The sequence below is a fragment of the Mirounga angustirostris genome, unplaced genomic scaffold, assembly GCF_029215605.1.
Source record: "Mirounga angustirostris isolate CCGP_5_RB_7025 unplaced genomic scaffold, mMirAng1.0.hap1 SCAF_5, whole genome shotgun sequence".
NCBI classification, from domain to species: Eukaryota; Metazoa; Chordata; class Mammalia; order Carnivora; family Phocidae; genus Mirounga; species Mirounga angustirostris.
This window is the reverse complement of record NW_026991713.1, coordinates 22,177,057-22,195,740: the sequence shown is the minus strand read 5'-3', so window position 1 is coordinate 22,195,740 and position 18,684 is coordinate 22,177,057. Positions and strand designations below refer to the sequence as shown.

General features: G+C 39.4%; 1 protein-coding gene and 1 long non-coding RNA gene across 2 annotated transcripts in view; one reads left to right on the top strand and one right to left on the bottom strand.

Moving 5' to 3' along the window:
- The window catches only part of ANKS1B (ankyrin repeat and sterile alpha motif domain containing 1B), a 1,110,621-nt gene that overhangs the window by 231,667 nt on the left and 860,270 nt on the right, over positions 1-18,684 (bottom strand). The window lies entirely within an intron of this gene.
- Positions 2,944-17,088, top strand: LOC135364320 (uncharacterized). Its single transcript, XR_010411199.1, has 3 exons — positions 2,944-3,098; positions 4,836-4,933; positions 16,494-17,088. It is a non-coding gene; the product is annotated as an uncharacterized LOC135364320 (long non-coding RNA).

Here is an 18,684-nt window from a genome sequence, read left to right as displayed (position 1 = left end):
GTAAGAAAACTTTAGGAAATTGAAGATCACAGAGAAGAGAAGAAACATTTACGATTTATTGTCATCTTCATGAAGGAACTCTGGATCTTAATCAGAGGCTATGCAAGGACTTTCGGTGATCATGGTAATATAAAGGGATTTACTTTTAGTGTACAGAATTAAAATTTCCAATCTGATACATGTGGCAGGACTAAAAATATTAGGGTCTAAGTGCCCCCAGCCTTTCCCCTCATTAGACACACTGAAGAGACTGCCAACTTAGTTTCTTCCCAGCCCCACATCTTCAAGTGAACCAGACTGGTTCAGAAAGGGGATGTTAAGAAATACTGTGTGAATGATGTATGCTCTTCAAAGTGTTTGATAACTGAAGTAAAGATCTTGAGATATTTTGGAATTACAGTTTGGTTGCTATGTAGTATTTATTTACCTACCACACCACTTTAAGGTTGGGCTACATTGGTCATAACTTTAAGGTTATAGATTTACTAAATGGACAGATGTTTATTAAAAATTAAGAATTTAAATTCTACCAAACATTTAAAGAATGATAGTAATCCTTCAAGTCTTCCAGAAAATAGAAGAGAGATCCCTTCCAAACTTATTTTAGGAGGTCAGCATCACCCAAAGCTAAAGACACCACAAGAAAAGAACACTACAGGCCAATATTCCTAGTGAACATAGATGCAAAAAACCTTCAACAAAATATTAGCAAACCAAATTCAACAGCAAATTAAAAGGATCATACACCATGACCAAGTGGGATTTATCCTTAGGCTTTAAGAATGGTTCAATACCCACGAATCATTGTGATACACCACATTAACAGAATGAAGACTAAAAATCACATGATCATTTCAATAGATGCATAAAAAACATCTGACAAAATTCAACACCCTTTCATGATAAAAACTCTCAACAAATTAGGTATATAAGGGACTTACCTCAACACAATAAAGGCCATATATGAAAAGCCTACAGCTAACATCATACTCAATGGTGAAAAACTGAGAGCTTTTCCTCTAAGATCTGGAACAAGGCAAGGATGCTCACTCTTGCCACTTCTAGTCAACACAGTATGAGTAATGGGGCAAGAAAAAGAAATAAAAGGCATCCGGATTGGAAAGGAAGAAATAAAATTATCTGTTTGCAAATGACATGATCTTATTTGTAAGATTATAAATTGGTGAAGCCACAATTATTTGCAGGTTCCTCAGAAAATTAAAAATAGAACTATCATTGGATCCAGCAATCCTACTCCTGGGTATATATTCAAAGGAATTGAAAGTAGGATCCCAAAATGATATCTGGACACCTGTGTTCATTACTCACAATAGCCAAGACATGGAAGAAACCTAAATGTTCATCCACAGATGAATGGATAAAGAAAATATGGTATATAAATACAATGGAATATTATTCAGACTCAAAAAGAAGGAAACCTTGCCATTTGTGACAGTATGGATAACCTAGGATAACCTAGGACATGATTCTAAGTGAAATAAGCCAGACACAAAAGGACAGATACTACATGATATTACTTACATGATGAATCTAAAATAAACTCATAGAAGCAGAATGGAATGGTAGTCACCAAGGCTTGGCGGAGGAGGAAACAGGGAGGTACTTTTACTAATAAAAGGGTACAAAGTTTCAGTTACACTAGAAGAGTAAGTCCTAGAGATCTACTGTACAGCACAGTGTGTATCCTTAACAGTCCTGGATTCTATACTTAAAAATTTGGTAAGAGGGTAGATCTTATATAGCATGTTCTTATTGCAAAATAATAACAATAATAATAAACATGAGGGTGGGAGGGAACTTTTAGAGATGACGTTTAGGTTTATGGCATAGATTGTGGTGATAGTTTCATGACTGTAGACTTTATCTCTGAACTCATCAAGTTTTATACATTAATTTATAGCTTTTTAAAGCCAAAAACAATTTTTGAAAAGGAATGTATATTGGAGATAATTAATGCAATAATGGCATACTCTTTGATTAAAAAGTGTGTAAATATAGGACTAGAACAATATACATAGTATATTTCAATTATTTTTTAAAAAGAAACATACCAAAAATATGCTAAAAACATACCTAAAAATATAACCATTAATATATTTAAAATTTACCACACATCATTGTATGCTAATTGCCATTTTAAATTACTAGAAGGCGATATACCAAACTATTTTTAACAGATGTTACCCTCTTTCTCTGGGGACTGGGATTGGGCAGATAGAGGGACTAAAAAATGGCAAGAAGATCTTTTTACTTTGTATTTCATACATTTCTGTGTTGTTTAAATTAATTGAGGTAAAAATTATTACTTTTGTCATTGAAAATGACACCAAATATTAAAAATCATAATCTCCTTATTGGTCACATTAAAAAATATTTTTTTTTTATTTTTTAAAGATTTTATTTATTTGCTAGAGGGCGAGAGAGAGTGAGCGAGAGTACAAGCAGGGGGAGAGACAGAGGGAGAGGGAGAAGCAAGCTCCCCGCTGAGCAAGGAGCCCGATGTGGGACTCGATTCCAGGACCCTGGGACCATGACCCGAGGCAAAGGCAGACGCTTAACAGATACTGAGCCACCCAGGCGTCCCTTGGTCACATTTTTTAAACATATAAGTGGCATAGTAAGTAGCCAAAAAACACTTAGAAAATGCTTAGTGTATGCTTAGTGTTTAACCATCTCAGAAAACTACATTCTATCTTTTGATATTTAAATGCCTTTCAATGAATTCATAAAATTATTACTGAAATTTCCCTAATTTCTTTTGTTAAAAAGGTTCATTTCAAAGTTCTTTGGAATTTGCATTCATTTTAGATTTGGCCACATTTCTCTTCTCTTAAAGTGAAAGAAATATCTATTATTTTAACTACCGCTGATAACGTTCATGCATAGCGCCTTGGCCTTCCTCCGGTTTGGAACCTTCTCGAAGGTGAATGGATAGCTGTCTGCTGTTCTGTGTGAAACTTGTCCCTGTGCCATTTTTCCAGTGTGCTGGAGGAAAGAACAGCGGTCATCTGCCCTGAGGATTCAGCAGAGAGCCTGGCACTGTGGGAATTTACCTCGGCTGCTTTGGGGGAAGACAGGTGACATTTCATGATAATCATAACTGGAAACTAGAAAGACACTGGAAAGAAGGAACTGGAAGAGTTAAAGGGAAATCTGACAGAGAATTAAGAATTTGAGATGATTTTTGGAGCCAGGCTGATTTAAGCATATTTTAAGTTAGCTTTATTTATTATTATATTCTAAAACATAAGAGAAGGTTTTCTAATAAGGATTCTAAGAGGAACTTGTAAACCTGGATCATGCTTAGATAAGGTCACTGAAAATAATAATGAAAACAGTCACCAAAATGTAAAAAACGAATGTTAAAAACAAGAATGAAAATGAGTTGAAGGAAAGCTGCATATATGAATATCAATACATTGTATCCTTTGGAAGCAAATATCAATACATTGTATCCTTTCGAATTCGTGTCTTTATATGAGAGACATTGCCAAGTGAGTGGTGAGAAAATGGTGGTATCTATGTCATAAGAGCATAGGTGGGTAAATTAATATGTTTTATTAATCATAAAAATAAAGTTAAAAGATTAAAATGTAGCCTCCATGTGTCTATGTAAAATAGAGACAAAAACCTTGAACACTAGAGGCTTAGTCTCTGATCAAGCACCACAAATACTAATCCATTCACATATAATCTAGAACGAATGTAAAATAACAACAACAAAACATTTTCACTTTCATATTTTGCTTTACTTTTGGAATATAAAGCGCTGGAGAAAGATCTTTCGCTTCTGGTTAGAAGAACACCAGAACCACCTAGTGGATTTTTCATTTAGCGCACAATCCTTATGCTTTAGAATTGCTAAACTGTAATTGCTGAGATAAGCCCTAAAGTGAAATCAGTGGTTATGGTCTCTTTGTGGTTTCTAATAGGAATAGTAATTGTTAATCTTCTATATAAAAGCTGTCCCTGAATAGTTGAAGAGAAGTCCCTGCCCACCAAATGCTCACCAACTAGCCTACTGCTGTATTTAGAAGCATCGTCAGAGTTAAGCATTTGGCTGCTGAGATACAAAGTGCACCTGGATCTTTACATATTTTGTGAAAACTGATGAGCAGGGTAACCTGTGGAAAATCGTCTGCATTCATGGTAGAGTCATCTTTTTGACAAATAAGAGTAGGGACACCTACAGGGCATAGCCAAGAAGTTACACTAGCAGCTTGACCTTTATATAAATTTGTGGATACACAAGCTGGAGTTTATAATCAGTTTTGTTTCTGGAGCAAAGTAGCACATACGGTTACAGTGTGATCTGACCATTCTGTATCCCATGACAGAGCCCACTGGGCCTCTGCATCTTGGTGGTGGTGACAGATGTTTCATATTTCATACTGGAATTTGGGAAGATAGGTCAGAGAAATAACAAATATTCTGGGAAAAGATACTTTGGTGAAATGCAAAGGGTTATCAAATGTCAAATTTTAGTAAATTCTGATGCTGAGTCAAAGGTTAATCAAATGTCATAATTTATTATGCATCAAAAGGAAAAGAAGCACAGCAGGATGTAAGGGGAATGGGAAATTCGATGCAATTTTAACCTGTGAGTGGGTAGTTTGTTCAGCAGATGGCAGGCTTCAGGCTATGAGGGGGTGCTTTTCAGGCAGGCACCACATGTGAAGGGCACGTGGATGGGCTGGGCTCTCCCAAGGCTTCATGGCTGGGGCTGGTCACGGGCAGAAGACATTGGCAGTGGCTGAAACTGCTGCTCTTCTAGTCTACTAACAATCCCCATTTGATTCTCTTCTCCCTTACAGTGTGAAGGAGGCTAGGTGGACACTCCCTGAGGATTGAAATTTCAGACTGTGGTTTTTTACAAGAGTGATGATCTCTTCCTAACACTTTAGAAGCTAAGGTAGGAACAATTTCAGTTCACAAGAATAAAGCCCAATTTCTTTTCTTGTTGGACTACCTAATAACATGTTAAGAAATGTGTGAGGAGAAGAAGAGAAAAGAAGAGGAAGAGAGAAGAGAGTAAAAGATGAAGAAAAAACAGGCAGGGCAGAAAAGATGATGTACATGAATAATTATAATACCAACAATAATAGACAGAATGGAGTGTAGAGAGAGGGGAAGATAGGATTTCAGAGAAGTCAAAGTGAAGGGCTTCAACATAAAGAGCTTCATTTCCCAAGACAGGCTGCTGGGCTTTGCAGGGTCCATGAGGATAATAATGAGATTACTAGCTGTTTTTAATATGCTGAAAAGCCTGTTATCCTATCTCTTAGCACTTACAGGAATTTGTAATTGTCAAGTTACCTGTGTGCTTCTTGTTTCATGGGTCCAGAAAGGCAGGACCATCTGTGGAATAACCAGCACCATTATTGTGCAGGAGAGTCTGCTGGTCAGAGCTGTGTGCTCTGGGGCACAGACTTCCTGGGCTGTCACACTGCTTCAACCCTCACTCCCTACGGCATATATCCTGCCAATTGGCTGACCTAACAAACATCCTAAGATCCTGTTTGCCTTGCTGTCTTCTATTCTAGAAGCTTGGAAAAAAAAAAAAAAAAAGAAAGAAAGAAAACTTGAAATTTATTTTCCCAGGTCTCTTGCTGCTGGGGGTGGCCAAAGACAAGACCGGACCACTGAGAGGTGAGGAGAAAGTGATTAGGGATTCTGGAAAGGCTCTGACTTCCTGCTGAAAGGGACAAGGGCTGATGGCACTGCCTTTCTCTCTTCTTCACATAAATGTGGATGCGGTTCTTGTATACAGGGCAGCCATGTGTGCTCGTGAGGGGAAAGGTCAGGCAGTTCTCGGAGATGCTAGACCTGACATCTGTGGGCCACAGAACCAATAGTGGGAGCAAATGACCTCCCAGATTATTATGATGTGAGAAAAATAATGTCTAGTTGTTTCAGTCACTGTGAGTTGGGCTTTCTGTTACTCTTACACAAAAGCATGCCTGTTATAATGGTTGTGTGACTTGGAGCAAGTTACTTTACTCTGTTTCAATATCCTCATTTGCAAAAAGGGATTATAGCAATACCTTCCTAATAGGATTGTCATAAAGATTAAATGAAATAACACATAAATGAAATAATATATATAATAATATATACAAAGTAAGTACCACGTAAGGGTAAATTGTTATTTTTATTACCAGCTTGATGATGGGTTCTCAATAAATCTTGGTCAAATGAGTGCATGAGTAGAATAGAAAGTCAGACCCAAGGGGTTATGGCTTGAACCCAAGAAGCAATATGATGACTCATTTTTTTTTTTTTTTCTGCTTGAGAAAAATAAGAACAGGGGGAAAGGGAGGGGGCAAATGAGGGAGAGCCAAAGAGAAGCCAGGTGGGTGCTGTGTGGGTGTGAGATGGCATGAAACATCTCCCATGGCGGGTGGTTGGTGTGTTGGTGCTAAGTATCAGATGCAAGGCCCACGCATACCAGCATCAAGTAGACATTGAATAAACATTTGTTGGCTCACTGAATAAATGAATGAACTGTTAGGGTGTTCACTAAAAAAGAAATTGCTATCTCTTCCTTTAAACTGAAGAGAGAGAAGCGACAGAAGGTTTTTCTCCAGTGCCATCTGCACGCCTTTTACAATATTTGCCTGAAATTATGTGGGTGAAGATGTATTGCTCTATAATTGCCTGTGCCCTCGCAAGGAGCAGATAAGAACATCCGGTGGGGGCAGAAGCAGAAGCAGAAGGAACAGATTTCCCACAGATTAAAGTATTCTGTTGTCATAAAAAGCCCCTTGCTGTAACAAATGAGAAAATGAAAAGGAGAGCCTACAGAAGAGAAGCAGATACCTCCTAATAGGCACATATCTCGAAAGTTTCCCACGAGGAGCCGGCTGTCCGTTAAGCAAGGAACAAATGCGAGAGCGTGGCTGCGAGCGGCTCCGACCGTCAGAGCCCGGTGTCCTCGCTGCGGTCCCATGGGACAGCCAGGCCGCTTGTTAGAATCAGCCTGTACCAACAGCTCCTCGGCATCTACATTCACCCGGGCCTGCTCCGAGGAGGCTCAGTGCCCTTCTAATCCTTCCTGAATACATGTGTGGAAAGCAGTGGGAATCTGAAACGTATAAAAGGCTTAGTCATGGGATTTTAAAGTGGACGCCTCCACAGGAAGGATTAACTTTGATGGCCGTGTTTCTGAGCACTATTTGCATCACAACTTGACGTGAATGCCTCAAATCTAGCCTCCCCCCCCCCCCCCCCGACCCATCCTCTATTTTCATCTCTCCTTCTCCCTCCGGAGAGGACTTGGGCTTGAGTTTTGCCTGCAGTTCTGAATGTGGTAAGCGAACAGAAAGCAAGATCCCATTTGAATAGTGAATGGACATGCTTTCAGTTTAGGGATGTGTATTTGCCCTTGGGCTCTATAAGGACGAGACTCATAAAGTAAAACCCTAATACAGATGGGACATACACACACGCACGCCCGCGCCCGCGCACACACACACCACACCACTCAAAGAAGATGTGAGTCAAAAACACATGCTGATGAACTCGACTTGCTGCTGGCATTCCACACAGTGAGCCTACTCGTGCAGCTGGAGGGTTTGGCATAGTAACTCTTCATGGGAATAAACAGAGCCGGGATGAACCACGATGCTGCAGGCCTTCTTCCAATGACTGAAGACATAGAAAGAAACCAGCATCTCTTCTACCCTCTCCAAACAAAGCTCTGTGATTGAGCCCTATAAAACGAGGGTCTTCTAAATTAGAGCATCACATGGTCTTCTAGGTCAGACCCCATAACTTGGGTTGTATAACAACTCAGAAACACTTTAAGACAGATTACCTGGGGCTGTGGAGGGAAAGCACAAACCTTCAGAACCATAGAGTTTTAACAAAAGCCTTATCTCCTTAACTTGTCGTAAGACTGTCTACTGATGCCTGGTTTCCCCCAGCTGTAGCTTACTCCTTCCTATAGCACCAGAGCTTTGAGAAGTTTACTGGCTCATTCATTCCTCAGATATTTACTGAGTGCCTAACACGAACAAAAGGGATACAGTCCCTGCCCATGAGGGACTCGTGGTAACCAGAACAATTCAGAGTTGACTCCTTCTTAGAAGAGCAGTAGAGCCCCACAGGTGGGCATGTACAAGAGGTTTACTCCCCCCTCCTCATTCCTGCAAACATTTCCCGGGGGCCCATCTGTATGTGGACTATGCTGGTGCAAAGCCATGAGGCAAAGCAAGTTAAACGGTGACAGTCTGATTCAATAAACCAAGGACTCAGGACCAGAAACAGGCCCCCTCCGTTTTGCTGCAACTCCTGCTGTTTGTAGGCTCAGCACCAAACTCCTTCTGAAATCCCAGAAATGAGTGGAGACTAAGAATCTCAAATATGCTTTGAAATCTGCTTGTTGATTTTGATAACCATGATGATAGTGATATCAGTTAACGTGAAAAGCTAATATTGTGTTCTTATGGGCCAGGAACTGTTCTAAGCACTTTAAATGTCTTATTTCATTCATTCCTCTGTCACTTAGTAGAAACACTACTAGTACCCTCATTGTTCAGATGAGGAAACCGAGGCACTGAGTTAAAACCACTCAACTTTAACTGCTCATCTATAAGGCAAGTGAACCCCAGAGGCCACATAAATTCTTAACTAGTAAGCTATTCCACTTCTCAATCATTCTGCCAAAAACTATATGAAACAGATATATTCTGCAATTAAAATCTAAAACATTGAGGTGGTATAATAAGGCATAAAAATAAGTTAGGGATTTTCTCTTGCTTTTGCTTCACTCTTTTTGTTTTTTTCCAAATAAGCCCCATTCTTTAATCCCTAGTCACCTTAAGGATGTGATGTAGGAGCTGTCTACCCACCAGCTGTTTTCAAAGGAAGATGATCAGGAACTGGTTATGAAAGAATCCTATTATTTCATCTGGCACCAAAGTACTTGAGAAATCATAGACCTGGTGAGTTAGAAAATATGTAGGCAGGAGGGATGTCTCTATGGAAACAGATGCAAAGATTCAGCGAATACTAGGCCCCTTAGACTTTTCATGAAGACAGGAGCAGATTTGTTTTTTTTTACACCTGTACAGCCTGTTTATTGGGGGAGTCTGACCATGATGAGGGGAGAGCTAGAGGCACGTTCTTCTCTCTAGTCCCTGTTCCTAATTGCTGTCTTGAATCTCCCACCTCTTCTTGATGAGCACCACTTACTGACATGTTGGGAAGGCACCTAGTCACTGAAAGTTCTATCCAGTCCAGTTGGATATTCCAACCTCATATCCAGGTCAAGATGTCCCACTACTCCATCGATGGTTAGACTTGTGACTCAAGGGGCTGCTGTGGGGGTGCTTGGGATGATTTTTTCACAGCATGGGCCTTCTTTGGTTCTAGGATACCTCCCCCCTCCTCCTCCTGCAAGACCCAATTCCTTTCCTTTTGGAGACTGGGAGAGAGAATGGGATGGGTTAACAGCTCTTTGCTCCCTCCACGGTTTTTGTTGCTTCTCTGGATTACATCAGTGACTGTTGAGACTCTCTGTGGGGCATGAGTCTAGGTGTCAGCATTGGACGTATGTGGGTTCTTCGGGGTCCCTCACATCAGAGATATGGCTCTGGCTCAAACCTGTCCAGCCCCCATCAGCTACCTCAGCCACCATCAGCTATCACTGCACGGCCTGCGTTTTCCTGCCTGGTGGGCATCTTACTGGCATGTGGGTTGGCTAGTAGGAGGAGAAGCATTGTTATTGTAGGAAGAGTTTTGCTACTTCTTAGTGATCCCTGAAGAAGGTATCTGGTAGGCACTCTGTAATGTGAACTACTTAGTGCCCTTTCTCTAGTTTTGGGCCCTAGGCACCAATTCTCAGACAAAAGGAAAATTCTCTTTTATATCCTATTATAATAATAAACTTTGATCAAGGCCTTGGGATAAAAAAGCATCAAGAAATTTCTCTCCTCTCCCTCCTTCCCTCTTCCTTCCCCTTTTTCCCCTCTTCCTTTCCTTCCCATCTTCCCTTCTCCTACCTTCCCTTCTCCCCACCGCCCCTCCTTCCCTCCTTCCTCCAAACAACAACCATATAAACTAAAATATGAGGGACAGAAAAGCCTAGGAAATCATTATCATCTTAATGTCAATGACAGAACTTTAACAGAGCAGAGGAATTTGGAATATTAGAAGATAGGAAACAATTTTAGTTTCCCGAGAATTTCGGTAACATTTCTACCTGCCCCAATCTGGGACTGTATTTTTCCATGCCTGGGAAGCCTCCTACAACCCAGCTGACATTGAGGTCAGCCACTAGGTCACCCTCTGAGCTCAACCTGCTTATATCTGGATCTGAGCCTTCCAGTTCTGAACGCTTGATTACTGGTCCAGGAGTGTAATTGGAATAGACATGCTGAACTCACATCCTCCTCCTCACAAACTGCTATTGAAATGCTCCAAAAATATAAAAGAAAAATTTATAGAAACTAGGGAAGGGTGTTGTTCACATGCTAGAAACATCAAAGAATTCTTGCAAGATTTCATGCTAGAGGAGATGGTGTGAAGCCAGGGCCAGCTTGCCCTATCATCATCTCATCATTGAGAAAAGAGAGACTGCATGGGAAAACCACCAGTGCTCTTAAGCTCAGGGTGGCAGGGTTGAAGATGAGCGTTAGCTTCAGGGAAGATGGCAGTGAAAAATATTTATACCAGTTGGACTCCCAAGTATTACACAGAATGTTGGAGCTAGCCTGGATTGGGAAATACTGTTAGTTCAGTTGTGGTTTACATTTGTCAAGGATGGTGCATCAAGAAATGGTGGAGGACATGGTCAAAATTGATGCTAACGGCCATTCCTTACTGAGGAGTTATTGAGCTTACTTCAGGCTGCCATGAAACGCAAAGAAAATAATCTGTTTGAGACAACTTGTTCAGCTGCCTCAGTGTGCAGTTACCTCTTTCATATAGGCATCTAGATCACTCAAAAGAGAAAAATTAAAGTAAATCTAAGTGTCTTCTTTTATTTGGACCTAAGAGTTTTGAACAAAACATCCTAGTAGAATCTATTGCAAATCCTGGAATCTCTGTATGGATGAGCAAACAGAGCAAAGTGACTAGACATAAGAAAGAGTTCAAAAGAAGAGGGTCAGGATGGGGAACTGATTCTGAACTCCTGGTTCTATGTCCCCCAAACTTCCTTTTTTGGTTTTGGTCCCTCCCAGACTCAGCACCTACTGTGATTCTCCCTTATCCATTGAATCCCCTCTTTTGGAGAGGGCAAGCATACTATCTATTGTATGTAGCTCTCCAGTTCAGTGTCTCCTGTGGTCAGGCATTAGTAATCCTTTCCCTAGCTTCTAACCCTGCAGAACTCTAGCTCTTCATAGGGCACGGTGGGCCTTGCATTCAGAAAGTCAGGGATGCTAGGCAGAACTTGAAATAAGTGAAGACAATTGGATGGTGCTGGGGAAACTCCTGTCAAAATTTCCTCCCTCATGTTATTCTACCCTTAGATAATTAGCCCCCTGATTCTTAAAGGATTATATCACTTTTTTGTTTAATAGTTGAGTCATCTATGCAAAGGAAATACTGCGTGAACTAAAGCCAGAAATCTTTATTAGCTACTGCCTCAAGAGCAATAATAGTGTGCCTTTTCAATTACAGTAAAGCTCTCTGGGAATGTGTGTAGGAGAAATAAGGTGCTGGAGGTAAGAGCAGAAGAGACAGTAAGCAGGGGCCAGGAATAGGGGAAGGAACTAAAGAGAGGCAGGAGAACCCCAACAGCAATCTTTACCTATTTAGAAGCTCACTGGGGTCCTGGCCCATTATTTGGTGTTCACGGTTATTCTTGTGAGAGGGAGAGCAGTAAAACGATTAAGAGCATGGGCTTTACAGCTAGCCTGCTGGATTCATAAAGGCTACAACTTGGCTCTGCCCCATCCTACCTTGGGAACCTCAAGGTAGGTAGGTATAATCCCTCTGTGACCCAGTTTTTTTCATGTATAAAGCAAGGATAATATAGGTCCCTGCATCATAAGGTTGTTGTAAGGATTAAATGAGTTAACACATATGAAGTATTTAGAATAGTACATGGCATAGGGTAAATGTTAGCTGTTCTTAGTATTTTTCTGTCTCACAAAGGTACTTAAAGGTACTCCTAGGAGCCACCAGGGCAGGAGTAAGGACCACTATATCCTGAGTATCCATGCTTCAGATACTGTATATAAAATATTTCATTTAAGCCTCACATGTTTATGAAGCAGATATTGCCCCTACTTTGCAGGTGAGAGAACTGAGTCTCAGAGAGGGTGAGACTCTGGCCCAAGGTCATAGAGCTAAAAAAACTGATAAAGTTGGCTATGGTATCCCATGTCACAATTTACACAGTTCTCTTTGGAAATAATAATGCACGCAAATGGTATAGACTGATGAAAACGATCTGGCACTAAATCTTACAGTATACTCCTAACCCTCATCTTCCTGACTCAGTGCTCACATTCCTCCCTCCCTCACTATAGTGTAATGTCTCTGTAGACAGCAGACTTTTAGTTCAGAACGTTTATACATGTGTGCACGCACACACACACACACACATTAACTGAACACTATATGAAACACAGCAAAAGGGAAGAAAGCAGTCCTATCCATTGTGTAAATGTAAAGATGATCACAAATGTAAACCATATAGTGAAAAGAGACGTGTGTGTTTGGAGCTGAATTTCCAGCTGGATGCACACAAGGAGGCAACTTTCCTCCATTATTTAACTGGAAGAAATTCAGTGAGTAGCCAGTAGGTGAGGCTGCTTTATCAAACCACTCTCCCTAGCACATAGATTTCGTTTACAAAAGTAATTAAATGCTTAAAAGAGTTCAGAGTCTTAAAACCAACATGATTGGGTTTCAAAGTGTTTCCTCACTGTACCTTCATGCCATGGATGCTAATAATAATAAATATACAAAAATTTGGAGGAGAGACAAAGAGCCTGGATAATTTAATTACTGTGGTAGGCAGAATTCTAAGATAGCCTCTAAGATTCCTGCCCTTGGTATACACTGCTTACATAATCCCCTTCTCTTTGGGTGTGGCAGGATCTGTGGTTATGATGGGACTGTCTCTCTTGATTAGGTTACACGACAAAGAGGAATTTGCAGATGTAATTAAGATCCTTATTCAGTTGACTTTGAGTTAATTTAAAGGGAGATTATCTTGGGTGGGTCTGACCTAACCAGGTGAACCCTTTAAAGAAAATGAGGCATTAGAGAGATTATTCTAAAGGTCTAGAAGAAGAAACAGACATCTATGTTGTGAACTGTCTATGGAGAGGGCTCTCTGGGAGCTGAGGGCCTCTGCCTTATAACCATAAGGAACTGAATTCTCCCAACAACCATCTGAGCCTGGAAGAAGGCTCTGAGCCTCAGTGAGATCTCAGCCCCAGAGGATGCCTTGACTGTAGCCTACGAGCCTGAGCAGAGAACCCAGCTAAGTTGCGCCTAAACTCACAGAGGATGTGGACCCACAAAAACTGAGAAATAAGTTTATGTTGTTTTAAGATACTAAATTTGTAGCAATTTGTTACACAACAATAAAAACTAAAACACAAAGTAGTCAGATCCTGAATTATTAAATAATTATTAAACAGTCCTGAATTGTTAAAACTTGGTTGCATAAGTGAAAGTATAAATGTATATTTGAGGTGGAAGATCTGGGGTTTCACATGAAAAATCAGGTGTGATTGAAATAATCTCAGAGTAGCTATTTGGAGATCCACTACTCAAATACTCACTAGTTGAAGGAGTGCTAAGATTATGGACATAACAATCGATTGCAGGGTGTCAAAACAGTTCCTGTAAGTGTAGGAAAAGCTGAAACTCTATTTAAAAAAGTGGTATTTTTTTTCTTTCTCTTGAAATAATAGATACTTTCATTGTACTATCATAGTCAAAAGATCATATGAGAAATTACAAAGCACTTTCACATGCAGATATTTCTGTTATGATGCAACATATATATTTCAAAAAAGTTACTGTGTTATAGAAATAAAGCAATAAAAATCACAGGTTCTGGGAAAGCTGGGGCTAGGGACATGATACTCAAAACTTTGTCAGTGATACACTAAAAAAAGATGAGCTGATAAGAAAAAGGATAGCACAGTTTTACACATGCCAAATGATTAAGAGATACAGACACACACACACATAATATATGAATACTGCAATCATTATGACAGTTCCCTTTGAAAAAGACCTTAAGTTTACTTGTGGATGTGGATGTTGGAAGGGCTGCGGATGGTGAGTTTTTGTGAAGTGCTGGAAGAAAAGTGATCTGAAATCAAAGGGAAAGTTGTATCACCAGGTGTGGAGGGGTGTGGTTTATAACACAGGTGGTGAACTGAGGTAGACAGAAAATGTTTGAGGTATGTGCAGGTCTGTTTTGTGTATTCCTTTTTTTAAAAATTTTTTTTAAAGATTTTATTTATTTATTTTAGAGAGAGAGAGAAACAGCATGAGAGGGGATAGGGTCAGAGGGAGAAGCAGGCTCCCCGCTGAGCCAGGAGCCCGATGCGGGACTCGATCCCAGGACTCCGGGATCATGACCTGAGCCGAAGGCAGTCGCTTAACCAACTGAGCCACCCAGGCGCCCTGTTTTGTGTATTCCTATGTGGCTGGGTTCAGCTGGGTGCAACTGGGTTCACCTTGTGTTTCTCCTGGACTAAATAGTGCATAAGCAAACGGAAATTCATGTTATGCTAATTGTTCTCTAATAATATATCATTTTGGAAAAGCTTGTCTTTGAAACAAGTGTTATAGTAGAATTGGCTGTCCATTATTTCATGTGACTCCTACAACAACAGCATGAAATTGGGAGGTAACCAAGAGGAAATGGAACTACAGACACAAAGCTAGTAAGTAGTCAGGTCAGATTGAACTGAGGTCTTCTGACTCCCGATTCTGTGTTCTTCCCCTAACACTCCAGGATTGCCCCTGACAGAGCCACCCAGGTGCCCTGCATTTAATCCTTATGACAACTCTCTCAAGTATATAATATTTCCATTTTTTGCAGTGTCAAAACTAAAGGTCTGAGATGTTAAGAAATTTGCCCAGGTTGCAAAACTAATATCAGAGAATTGCAAGTCTAGATGTTTCACAGCTCATGTTTTTTCCATTATGCCAAATTGTTAGCATGTATTGTATTGACTCTGAATGTTTTTATCTTTTTTGCCTTAAAAGTACAATATCTGAAAGAAATGGGCAGATGTTGGTCAAAAGGTACAATGTTGCATTTATGGAGGATTAATAAGTCTAGAGTTTTAATTTTAATGTACAGAATGATGACTATATTAATAATACTTTATTGAATGTTGGAAATTTGCTAAGAGAGATGATGCTTTCATTACACACAAAAAATGGTAACTATGTGAGGGTTAGCTCAACTCTAGTATATGTATATGTATATCAAATCATGTTGTATGCCTTAAATACATAATTTTTATCAAAAAATAAAAAACTACAATCTCAAAAAAATTTATATGCTGATCTTATTGCCACCAGAAGTTTACAAAGCATTTGTTTTGAGAACAGAGTCCAAAATATTTATAAAAAGTAAGAAAATTAAATTCCAGAAAAACAGGAATCTTGCGAGCAATTTTCACATTGTGGAAGCTGGTTTTCAGGTGATGGTAAGAAACACCTAGGATTGTTTCTTATTTAGAAGCTTCCTACAAGCATTGGCAACTTCTGGTAAAGTAAGGGTCTTCTTTCACAAGAAAAACAACCTGGAGGTACTGCATGCTGCATAGGGGTAGTCAAATCATACGAGTCAAAATAAGGTATCACTGCTCTCAGCCCCCAGAAGAACTTTGAAACAAAGAAAATGAAATTGCCCAATAAGGGTGATATTTTATAATCAACCAAAATAGAGCAGAGTGAAGTATAAAAAGTTTCTTTAAAGAGACAAAATAGCTGTAGTTTGATTGCACATATGAATATATCAAAATAAATAATGTGTCAATCAAAGGTAACATGATAGATAGTTCCTGTTTTGGCACATTCTGACTTGGTATTATCAACCTTTTAAATTTTTCATAATCTGAAGAGTATGAAATCATCTCATACTGTTGTTTTAATTTACCGTTGTAATGACTCGCGACCGTTAAGCACTTTTTCATATGTTTATCATTTGAGTCTTCTGTGAACTGAAATTTCATACATTATGCAAATATTCCCTCTATAATATCCAATTTTGCTGAAGTCTTCTAATAAATGTGAAAGTTTGTGTGCAGATTCTCTTGAACTTTCTGCAGAGAAAGCATGGCAGAGACAGAGATGCTGAGGAAACTCATTTCCTTTTCTTCCCAGGCACATAGCTGTACCACGTTAACCTGTCTCTTTTGCAGTTGTCTTGTCATGTGACTGAATTCTAGAAAACGTGATGTGGACAGAAATGGTGCTATAACTCGTCCACAAAACTTCCCACATACCAATATTCATTTTCTTTTACTATTTGCCAGCTGATTGGAGGGGACCCTGAGGTCCTACAGGAGGTCACAGATACAAAATGGAAAGGACCCTGGGTTCCTGAGTAATCCCGTGAAAGGGTGCCCAACGAGGAGCTCCCACATCGGATTGTAATTTGAGTGAGAAACTTACTGAGTTAAAACAGTGAGTATTTGCGGTTTATCTGCCACAGCAGCTCATGTAACCATTAACAAACACACTAATACATCATTTGTGAATAATGGCTATTCTGATTCTTCCTTTTACATTAATACTGTTTATTTCTTTTTATTTTCTTATTGTGCCACTTAAGAATTCTGTGTTCAATGTTGAATATAATTTTGATAGTGGCCATCCCTGTCTTCGTGAATTTCAAGGATATGTTGAAGTTTTCCATTAAGTATGTCTTTCATAGATAAAGTTAATTAGGCTAAGACATTGTCCTTCAATTTCTAATTTATTCAGAGTACTTTTCTTTGAATCTGTATTGAAATTTGTCAAATGTTCATCAGCTTCTAGTGATATATTTTTTGACCTTTGATCTGTTAATATAATGAATCATATAATAGATTTTTCTAATGTTAAACCATCATACAGTCCTTTGATCAATCTCCCCTGTTTTACATATTATTGTTGTCTGGTATTTTACATAAGAGTGTGCCAGTATAACAATATTTGGTATATTTTTATACCACCATAATTGGTCATTATTTTTATTGTTGATTTATATAGCCAAAACTTATTTAGTTTTACTTACATGTGTACCAATTTCTTTACTCACGACTCCTTTTTGTCTCATTTTTCCTTTGACTTCAATTTTCTTATTTATGAATTACATTCCTCAACAATTCTTTCAAAAATTGTTAACTAGGGGTGCCTGGGTGGCTCAGTCAGTTAAGCCTCTGCCTTCGGCTCAGGTCATGATCCCAGGATTCTGGGATCAAACCCTGTGTCGGGCTCCCTACTCAATGGGGAGCCTGCTTCTCCCTTGACCCCTCTCCACTGGTCTGCTCTTTCTTGCTCTCTCTCTCAAATAAATAAATAAAATATTTTTAAAAAGTGTCAGCTAGTAACAGATCCAATAAAGAAATGTCTTTATTTCATTTGTATTCTTGAATTTTAGACAGCTGGTTATAAAATTCTTTGACGTTATTGTATTCTATTCTGGCTTATATTGTTTCTGTTAGGAGTTAATTGAACACTTAGGTAGTCAGGGCCAGGGTCCCCAACAAGAAAACAGGGAGCAGGACAGCTAAGACAAAACTGCACTAGCATCCTGTTTTTCAGCTTAGACAAGACCACAATAGCATCCTGTCTAGCAGCTTCTGCAGAGGTACTTCTGCAAAACATCCCGAGACAAAACAATTAACCATAAAACGTTGGACACTATCACAAATTGAGGCAATTAGTCTCCAAATGTCAGCCCAAAAGACCATCAGCATATGAACAATAATCCAATAAAGTAGATGGGTGTGTGATCAAAGCCCTGATTGGCACACTTTAGCAGCCAATCTACAAGGGGCCCACACTCAAGATGCTTAGGATAGTTCCACAAAAGAGCTCATAAGAACCCCTAGATTTAAACGCCAGAACAGCAACCCTCTCAGGTCCTCTCCCTCTCCGGGAGCTTTGTACTATCGCTCAATAAACTTTGCCTTGTTGTCCACCACTCTTCGTCATCTACCTCATCATTCTTTGAAGTGGCATGACCAAGAACTGTGGGCACTGAGGGATAGAAATCCTGTAACATTTCTACTGAAATATCTGTTTTCTTCTTCTCCTCCTTCTCTTCCTCCTTCTCTTTCTTCTCTTCCTCTTCCTCCTTCTCTTCCTCCTCCTTGGTAATGTCTTTATCTTTGGTTCTTCTTTAGGTCTTCTCTTTGTCTTTGATACTCTGTGTTTCACTAAAGATATTGTGTAATGTGTCTAGCTGTGAGTTTCTTCTGATTTACCATGCTTAGGATTCTTGCCTTTAATCAGGTCTTCCAGTTATTACCTATTAAAACATATTTCCCCCCGTTCTTTTAATATTCTTTTTATGAAACTCTTATTAGATATAGGTTGTCTTAACTCTATAACTCTAAGTCTCTCTTTTTGACATATCTATGTCCACATAACTATATTCACACATATAATATATACATATATACATATAATGTGTTTATTCATATAGATGTATATGTGTGTCTATATTTTTTTAGTTTT